Source organism: Pristiophorus japonicus, chromosome 17 (assembly GCF_044704955.1).
Source record: "Pristiophorus japonicus isolate sPriJap1 chromosome 17, sPriJap1.hap1, whole genome shotgun sequence".
In the NCBI taxonomy this organism is placed as follows: Eukaryota; Metazoa; Chordata; class Chondrichthyes; family Pristiophoridae; genus Pristiophorus; species Pristiophorus japonicus.
The window spans coordinates 55469337-55479316 of NC_091993.1; the positions used below are offsets into that span (position 1 = coordinate 55469337).

The window sequence follows — 9980 nt, forward strand, 5'->3', positions numbered from 1 at the left end:
TGCACCTATCATCTCCAAGTGCATGGCCATCACCCTTCTTGTGAATGCCTCCCCATCGAGGTCCTCACCCGAGTCCTGTGCAGCAGAACCCGCTCTCCGGGGAGCGGGCTCCTGAGCTACCCTTTCCCCCTGGCCTTACTGCAGCCGGCTAGGCCCCGTGCATCACCCAGTGCAGACCCAGCGACTAAACTTGCCTCTAACGATCGCGTAGTGCCAGTCTCTGAGCTGCTGCCTGCGGGTGAGAGATGCAGTGACACGGTGCTTGGCTCTTCCTCCTCTTCTCCCGCCTCACCCTCACTGGGAGGCTCAGGGACAGGCTGCTCATCTGCCTGATGATCATCTGAAGCATAAATGGCACAAGACTCGCGTTGTAGTGAGGGCAGGGGGCAGGAACGGAGCAAGGAATGCAGACAGTATCAGAAGCTGGAAAGTGAGAAAACCTTGTGGTTAATCGTAGAAATTTACAGCACGGAAGGAGGCCATTTGGCCCATCGTGTCCGCGCCGGCTGACAAAGAGCTATCCAGCGTAATCCCACTTTCCAGCTCTCGATCCGTAGACCTGTAGGTTACGGCACTTTAAGTGCACATCCAAGTACTTTTTAAATGTGGTGAGGGTTTCTGCCTCTACCACCCTTTCAGGCAGTGAGTTCCAGACCCCCACCACCCTCTGCGTGAAGACATTTCCCCTCAAATCCCCTCTAAACCTCCCCCCAATTACTTTAAATCTATGTCCCCTGGTTGTTGACCCACTGCTAAGGGAAACAGATCCTTCTTATCCACTCTATCTAGGCCCCTCATATTTTTATACACCTCAATAAGGAAGGTCTCCCCTCAGCCTCCTCTGCTCCAAAGAAAACAACCCCAGCCTATCCAATCTTTCCTCATAGCCAAAATTCTCCAGTCCAGGCAACATCCTCGTAAATCTCCTCTGCACCCTTTCCAGTGCAATCGCATCATTCCTGTAATGCGGTGACCAGATCTGCACGCAGTACTCTAGCTGTGGCCTAACCAGTGTTTTATACAGTTCAAGCCTAACCTTCCTGCTTTTGTATTTTATGCCAAGGCTAATAAAGGCAATATTCCGTATGCCTTCTAAACCACATCTACCTGGCCTGCTACCTTCAGGGATCTGTGGACATGCACTCCAAGGTCCCTCTGTTCCTCTCACTTTTCAGTGTCCTACCATTTAATGTGTATTCCCTTTCCTTGTTAGACCTTGTTTAACGGGGAAGTGGGATGAGAAGGGGGGATAAAGATACCGTTGTTGCCCCCGGCAGGCTCGATGGCTCCGCCGGCCACGTTGTCCACCCCCTGCGGGCCAATAAGCCGCAGCACTCGCTCCTCCGGGTCAGTCAGCTGGCACAGTTCAGCTCCCCCTCTCCAGTCCACTGCTGCTCCATCCTGTTGTGTGTCACCCTGGCCTGCAAAAGACAGGAAGCTGTGTTAGATTCCAGTTATGTATGTGGAAGATATGCCTGCCGTGGTTGAATAGCTGCGAATGTAGGCAAGATGTGAAATGAGGTTGTGACTGTGAGTGGGTACAGATGGTCGGTGGTTGCCTGTTGGGTTCAGTGCTGGTTTGCAGAATGTGCACAGACAGAGGCTCAGAGGCTGGAGGCTGGAATACAAGAGTTGTGCAAACATGTACTCACCTCTACCCACATGGCCCTCAAAACCTGTGGCATTGGTCGGCCTTCTCCCAGATGGAGGGAACAATGCCTCCCTCCTTCTCTCCACTGCCCCAACAATGTCTCCAATGCCAGGTCGTTGAACCCAGTTGCCTTTCTAAGAGGATTTAGAGGAGACATCTCAGAACTTCCTTCCAGCTCTCAGTGAAGTCCAGCAATGCTGAAAATGAGCAGGCGCTGCCTGGAACGACATCCCTTTTAAGAGCTGGAATGAGCAGGAGGCTGATGATTGAAAGATCGGCGAACGGCGGCCACTGGACAGCATGGCGATCCCGACTTGTGAGAGACCATCAGCGGCATGTCGGGGCCATAAAAGGAGCGGCGAGCGGCGGCCATGTACAGTGTGGCGGTGTACCACGGCAAGGTACGGCGCGAGCTGGTGCAGGAGGGCGACGGCAGCGACAAGGGACGTCATCAAGGTTCAGGTCGATGATTGGAGCATGGGTAGGTACAGCAGGAGCGGCGAGGTCGGGGCGAAGGAGCGGTGAGAGATTATAGAGGGACGTGATCAGGGACCAGGAGAGGCGTGAGTTCAGGGCCAGTAGAGGCGAGGGCTCAGGGGCAGCACAGGCCAGCCCACACTGCGACATGTGTGCGCACTAGGCCCGTGCAGCAGAGCCGGGCTCCAGTCGTCCTGGTTAATCCTTGCTCTGGACCAAGACCTAGCTCTGACAAATCCGTGTGGTGGCTGGTGTACAACGGTCACCCCACGTTAAAAAAATCCACACACAGGCATCTTCCACCCTTCAACATGTAGGTCGGGACCTGGAATATTAGGTCTGGGGGAGCTGGTGTGAGGGAGGGTTTACGGGGTGGGGGGTTACCGCGGGGTCTGGGAGCGGAGCTGAGCTGGGTGCAGATGGCGGGACAATGGCGCTCCAGGCTCGGGCTCTGTACGATTTCCAGAGCAAGAATGTGGGCAAGATCTTGGTGAGGGGGGCGGAGTACTGACCGTGTACAGCGAGCTCGACAGCGAGGGCTGGCTGGAGGGCGCCAACAGCCACAGTCAGGGGGTCTCTTCCCGGCCTCCTACGCGCAGATCCTGCGGGCCGGGAGCGGGGGCGATGCTGCGCCCCATGTCGGTGCCGGTGCCACTGAGCCCCCAGCCTCCCGCTATGCCAAAGTGCTGACCGGCGACTACGACAGCCCGGCACGGCCTCAGCCTCAGCCCCCCAGCGGCTTCCCCCTGCCGGCCTGCCCTGCCGCCAGCACATTCTGCCCTCAGCCTCTCACCCAAACGGGCGGAGGCGGCCTCGGGGGGCTGGTCCTCACAGGGCTGCAGCACCAGGCGTCGGGCAGCAGCGGCGACGACTGGGAGGACAACTCGACGGTGACGGTCGAGCTGCTGCCGGGGGCTGCGGGGGAGGCAGCGGTGGCAGCGGGTTCTCGGAGTTCGACGGTGCGGGCTGTTATCGAGTGAGCATGGGGCCGGCAGTCGGAATGTCGAGGTGTTGGTTCCTTCTCCTCGGCCGCTGCCTCCTCCTCCAAGAGCATGGCCACAGTCAGCAGGAACCTCAACCGCTTCTCCACCTTCGCCAAGTTGGGCGACGAGGCGTTCATCCTGGGCGAGGCGGCCGGCTTCATCAAGGACAGCGACAAGATCAGCGTGGCGGCTGGAATGCTCGGCCCCGAGTGACAGGAGAACCCTGACCCGTTGACCTGCTCCATCGACCAGCCCACCAAGCAGACCAAGTTCAAGGGCACCAAGAGCTACATCTCGTACCACCTGGTGCCCAGCCACATCCAGTGCCCGGTCAACCTGTGCTACAAGCACTTCGACTGGCTGTACAACCGGCTGGTGGAGAAGTTCCCCGTCATCTCGGTGCCCCACATCCCCGAGAAGCAAGCCACCGGCCATTTCGAGCAGGACTTCATCTCCAAGCGGAAGAAAGGGCTGACCCTGTGGACGAGCCACCCAGTGCTGGCCCGCTGAGACACCTTCCAGCACTTCCTCACGTGCAACGATGAGAAGGCTTGGAATCAGTGCAAGAGGAAAGCTGAGAAGGATGACATGGTGGGGGGCAACTTCTTCCTGATGCTCAGCTCCCCGCAGAGCCCCCTCGGCCTGCAGGAGGTGGAGAGCAGGGTCGACAGGTTCAAAACTTTCACCGAGGATGGATGACAGCATTTTCCAGCTGAGCCACACTGCCAACGAGTTCGCGAGGGCCCCAGTGCCACTGCAATGGCTGCATTGGTGTAGTTACGCCACTGGTCTGTCCTCACAACGTTATCTGTCTGCATTTCTGTGTAAAACGGAGCTGCACTTTAATAACTTCTTTGTCTTTCAAACTTTTACAACCAAAAAGCCTTCATCGGGCAGGTGTTCAAATTCCAAGCACAACGCTTTATTCAATCAATGACGTACTCACACATACACTATCCTGCAATGATGTTACCGACACACTGTGCTAAACTAGCTGTTAGTTTTCCCACCATCTTTCTACCAAGCTGATCTTCTGGAATTTTTTGAGGATTGTAACGAGTAGAGTGGACAAGGGGGAACCAGTGGATGTGGTGTATTTGGACTTTCAAAAGGCTTTTGACAAGGTCCCACACAAGAGATTGGTGTGCAAAATTAAAGCACATGGTATTGGGGGTAATGTACTGACGTGGATAGAGAACTGGTTGGCAGACAGGAAGCAGAGAGTCGGGATAAACGGGTCCTTTTCAGAATGGCAGGCAGTGACTAGTGGAGTGCCGCAGGGCTAAGTGCTGGGACCCCAGCTCTTTACAATATATATTAATGATTTAGATGAAGGAATTGAGTGTAATATCTCCAAGTTTGCAGATGACACTAAACTGGGTGGTGGTGTGAGCTGTGAGGGGGATGCTAAGAGGCTGCAGGGTGACTTGGACAGGTTAGGCGAGTGGGCAAATGCATGGCAGATGCAGTATAATGTGGATAAATGTGAGGTTATCCACTTTGGGGGCAAAAACACGAAGGCAGAATATTATCTGAATGCCGACAGATTAGGAAATGGGAGGTGAAACGAGACCTGGGTGTCATGGTTCATCAGTCACTGAACATGGGCATGCAGGTACAGCAGGTGGTGAAGAAGGCAAATGGTATGTTGGCCTTCATAGCTAGGGGATTTGAATACAGGAGCAGGGAGGTCTTAATGCAGTTGTACAGGGCCTTAGTGAGGCCTCAACTGGAATATTGTGTTCAGTTTTGGTCTCCTAATCTGAGGAAGGACGTTCTTGCTATTGAGGGAGTGCAGCGAAGGTTCACCAGACTGATTCCAGGGATGGCTGGACTGTCATATGAGGAGAGACCGGATCAACTGGACCTTTATTCACTGGAGTTTAGAAGGATGAGAGGGGATCTCAAAGAAACGTATAAGATTCTGATGGGACTGGACAGGTTAGATGCGGGAAGAATGTTCCCGATATTGGGGAAGTCCAGAACCAGGGGACATAGTCTTAGGATAAGGGGTAGGCCATTTAGGACTGAGATGAAGAGAAACTTCTTCACTCAGAGAGTTGTTGACCTATGGAATTTCCTGCCGCAGAGAGTTGTTGATGCCAGTTCATTGGATATATTCAAGAGGGAGTTAGATATGGCTCTTACGGCTAAGGGGATCAAGGGGTATGGAGAGAAAGCAGGAAAGGAGTACTGAGGGAATGATCAGCCATGATCTTATTGAATGGCGGTGCAGGCTCGACGGGCCGAATGGCCGACTCCTGTACCTATTTTCTATGTTTCTATGTTTCTATATCTTAAGGTCTCAGTCACTTGATTTTATTTTGTATGCTAAACTAACCTTATTTCCCAGCAAGATCCCGAAGTTAATTAATTTAAGAACATAAGAACATAAGAATTAGGAACAGGAGTAGGCCATCTAGCCCATCGAGCCTGCTCCACCATTCAACAAGATCATGGCTGATCTGGCCGTGGACTCAGCTCCACTTACCTGCCCGCTCCCCATAACCCTTAATTCCCTTATTGGTTAAAAATCTATCTGTGATTTGAATACATTCAATGAGCTAGCCTCAACTGCTTCCTTGGGCAGAGAATTCCACAGATTCACAACCCTCTGGGAGAAGAAATTCCTTCACAACTTGGTTTTAAATTGGCTCCCCCGTATTTTGAGGCTGTGCCCCCTAGTCCTAGTCTCCCCGACCAGTGGAAACAACCTCTCTGCCTCTATCTTGTCTATCCCTTTCATTATTTTAAATGTTTCTATAAGATCATCCCTCATCCTTCTGAACTCCAACGAGTAAAGACCCAATCTACTCAATCTATCATCATAAGGTAACCCCCTCATCTCCGGAATCAGCCTAGTGAATCATCTCTGTACTCCCTCCAAAGCTAGTATATCCTTCCTTAAGTAAGGTGACCAAAAATTTGGCTCACAACTTTATAGCAATTGCCTCTATGAATATATACAGACAACACATGCTCATAAACAAATGTGCACTATCTTGTTGTGTTTACTACCCACTCTGTATGGCAAGCTAGCCTTAATATCCCATCAAGCTCTCTGCCTCTCTGCATGTTTCACCATGTCCCAAGTTCCAACAGGCACCAGCCCTGTATCTGAGAAGGATTGGAAGATTATGACCAGTACCTTAGTGATTTCTACCCTGCATCCCTCAGCAACCTAGGATGCATCCCAGCTGGATCGGTGACTTCTCCACCTTAAGCACTGCTAGCCTTTCTAGAACCTCCTCTTCAACTAATTTTATCTCATCCAGTATCCCGACAACTGCCCCGTTTACCGTAGCTTTGGCAAAGTCCTTTTCCTGGGTAGACAACGGTAAAGTATCCATTTAGTACCCCAGCCACACAGCAACAATGTAGGTAGTTTGATACACATCTCCTGCCTCCACCAATGGGTTTCTCGTTTGGTCCCTAATTGGCCCCATCGCTCCTCAGCCAACCCTTTTTACTGTCAATATGCCTGGAGAAGACCTTCGCATTCACCTTTCTGTTGGCCTTCTATTCCTGTGCTGTCTCTTTGTCCCTCTTACTTTGCTTTTCACTTGTCCTCTGTACTTTTTATATTCAGCCCGACTCTCCCTGTATAATCAAGCTGCCATGGGTCCTTTTTCTGCTTCATCCTACTTTCTAACTATTTCGTCATCCCGGGAACGCTGACTTTGGAGACAGAAATCAGACTGGACATAGAGAGAAGGATGGTGATAGAGAGAAGGATGGAGATAGAGAGAGGGATGCAGATAGAGAGAGAAACGGTGATAGAGAGAGGGATGGAGATAGAGAGAGGGATGGTGATAGAGAGGGGTGGAGATAGAGAGAGGGATGGAGATAGAGAGAGGGATGGTGATAGAGAGGGATGGAGATAGAGAGAGGGATGGTGATAGAGAGAGGAATGGAGATAGAAAGAGGGATGGAGATAGAGAGAGAGATGGAGATCGAAACATAGAACATAGAAAATAAATACAGGAGTATGCCATTCAGCCCTTCGAGCCTGCACCACCATTCAATATGATCATGGCTGATCATGCAACTTTAGTACCCCATTCCTGCTTTCTCTCCATACCCCTTGATCCCTTTAGCCGTAAGGGCCACATCTAACTCCCTTTTGAATATATCTAACGAACTGGCCTCAACAACTTTCTGTGGTAGAGAATTCCACAGGTTCACAATCCTCTGAGTGAAGACGTTTCTCCTCATCTCGGTCCTAAATGGCTTACCCATTATCCTTAGACTGTGACCCCTGGTTCTGGACTTCCCCAACATCGAGAACATTCTTCCTGCATCTAACCTGTCCAATCCCGTCAGAATTTTATATGTTTCTATGAGATCCCCTCTCATTCTTCTGAATTCCAGTGAATATAAGCCGAGTCGATCCAGTCTTTCTTCATATGTCAATTCTGCCATCGCGGGAATCAGTCTGGTGAACCTTCGCTGCACTCCCTCAATAGCAAGAATGTCCTTCCTTAGATTAGGAGACCAAAACTGAACACAATATTTCAGGTGTGGCCTCACCAAGGCCCTGTATAACTGCAGTAAGACCTCTCTGCTCTTATACTCAAATCCCTTAGCTATGAAGGACAACATGCCATTTGCCTTCTTCACCACCTGCTGTACCCGCATGCCAACTTTCAATGAGTGATCTAACATGACACCCAGGTCTCGTTGCACCTCCCCTTTTCCTAATCTGTCGCCATTCAGATAATATTCTGCCTTCCTGTTTTTGCCACCAAAGTGGATAACCTCATATTTATCTACATTACACTGCATCTGCCATGCATTTGCCCACTCACCTAACCTGTCCAAGTCACCCTGCAGCCTCTTAGCATCCTCCTCACAGCTCACACTGCCACCCAGCTTAGTGTCAGCTGAAAACTTGGAGATATTACACTCAATTCCTTCATCTAAATCATTAATGTATATTGTAAATAGCTAGGGTCCCAGCACTGAACCTTGCGGTACCCCACTAGTCACTGCCTGCCATTCTGAAAAGGACCCATTTATTCCTACTCTTTGCTTCCTGTCTGCCAACCAGTTCTCCATCCACTTCAATACATTACCACCAATACCATGTGTTTTAATTTTGCATACTAATCTCTTGTGTGGGACCTTGTCAAAAGCCTTTTGAAATCCAAATATACCACATCCACTGGTTCTCCCTTGTCCACTCTACTAGTTACATCCTCAAAAAATTCTAGAAGATTTGTCAAGCATGATTTCCCTTTCATAAAGCTGACTTGGACCGATCCTGTCACTGCTTTCCAAATGCGCTGCTATTACATCTTTAATAATTGATTCCAACATTTTCCCCACTACCGATGTCAGGCTAACTGGTCTATAATTCCCTGTTTTTTCTCTCCCTCCTTTTGTAAAAAGTGGTGTTACATTAACTACCCTCCAATCGATAGGAACTGATCCAGAGTCGATAGACTGTTGGAAAATGACCACCAATGCATCCACTATTTCTAGGGCCACTTTCTTAAGCACTCTGGGATGCAGACTATCAGGCCCTGGGAATTTATTGGCCTTCAATCCCATCAATTTCCCTAACACAATTTCCTGACTAATAAGGATTTTCTTCAGTTCTTCCTTCTCGCTCGTCTCGGTCCCCTAGTATTTTCGGAAGGTTATTTGTGTCTTCCTTAGTGAAGACAGAACCAAATTATTTGTTCAATTGGTCTGCCATTTCTTTATTCCCCATTATAAATTCACCTGATTCTGACTGCAAGGGACATACATTTGTCTTCACTAATCTTTTTCTCTTCATATATCTATAGAAGCTTTTGCAGTCAGTTTTTATGTTCCCTGCAAGCTTACCCTCATACTCTATTTTCCGCCTCCTAATTAAACCCTTTGTCCTCTTCTGCTGAATTCTAAATTTCTCCCAGTCCTCAGGATTGCTGCTTTTTCTGGCCAATTTATATACCTCTTCCTTGGATTTAACACTATCCCTAATTTCCATTGTTAGCCACGGTTGAGCCATCTTCCACATTTTATTTTTACGCCAGACACGGATGTACAATTGTTGAAGTTCATCCATGTGATCTTTAAATGTTTGCCATTGCCTATCCACCGTCAACCCTTTAAGTATCATTCGCCGGTCTATCCTAGCCAATTCAAAAGTTACCATTGAAGTTACCTTTCCTTAAGTTCAGGACCCTAGTCTCTGAATTAACTTTGTCACTCTCCATCTTAATAAAGAATTTTACCATATTATGGTCATTCTTCCCCAAGAGATCTCGCACAACAAGATTGCTAATTAATCCTCTCTCGTTACACAACACCCAGTCTAGGATGGCCAGCTCTCTACTTGGTTCCTCGACATATTGGTCCAGAAAACCATCCCTTAAAAACTCAAGGAAATCCTTCTCCACTGTATTGCTACCAGTTTGGTTAGTCCAATCTATATGTAGATTAAAGTCACCCATGATAACTGCTGTACCTTTATTGCACGCGTCTCTAATTTCTTGTTTGATGTAATTCCCAACCTCACTACTACTGTTTGGTGGTCTGTACACAACTCCCACTAGAGAGGGATGGTGATAGAGAGATGGATAGAAACAAAAAGGGATGGAGACAGAGAGAGGGATGGGAATAGAGAGAGGGATGGTGATAGAGAGACTGATGGAGACAGAGAGGGATGGAGATAGAGAGAGAGATGGAGATAGAGAGGAATGGAGAAAGAGAGAGGGAAGGAGATAGAGAGAGGGATGGAGACAGAGAGAGGGATGGAGATAGAGAAAGGGATGGAGACAAAGAGAGGGATGGAGACAGAGAGAGGGAGGGAGATGGATGGAGATAGAGAGATGGATGGAGAAAGAGAGAGAGGGATGGCGACAGTGAGGGATGGAGAT

At 49.5% G+C, this 9980-nt stretch overlaps 1 pseudogene; it reads left to right on the forward strand.

Annotated features, from left to right (window-relative positions):
* Positions 1-2558: 2558 nt before the first annotated feature.
* On the forward strand, positions 2559-4048 carry LOC139227982 (sorting nexin-18-like; annotated as a pseudogene).
* The last annotated feature ends 5932 nt before the right edge of the window (positions 4049-9980 follow it).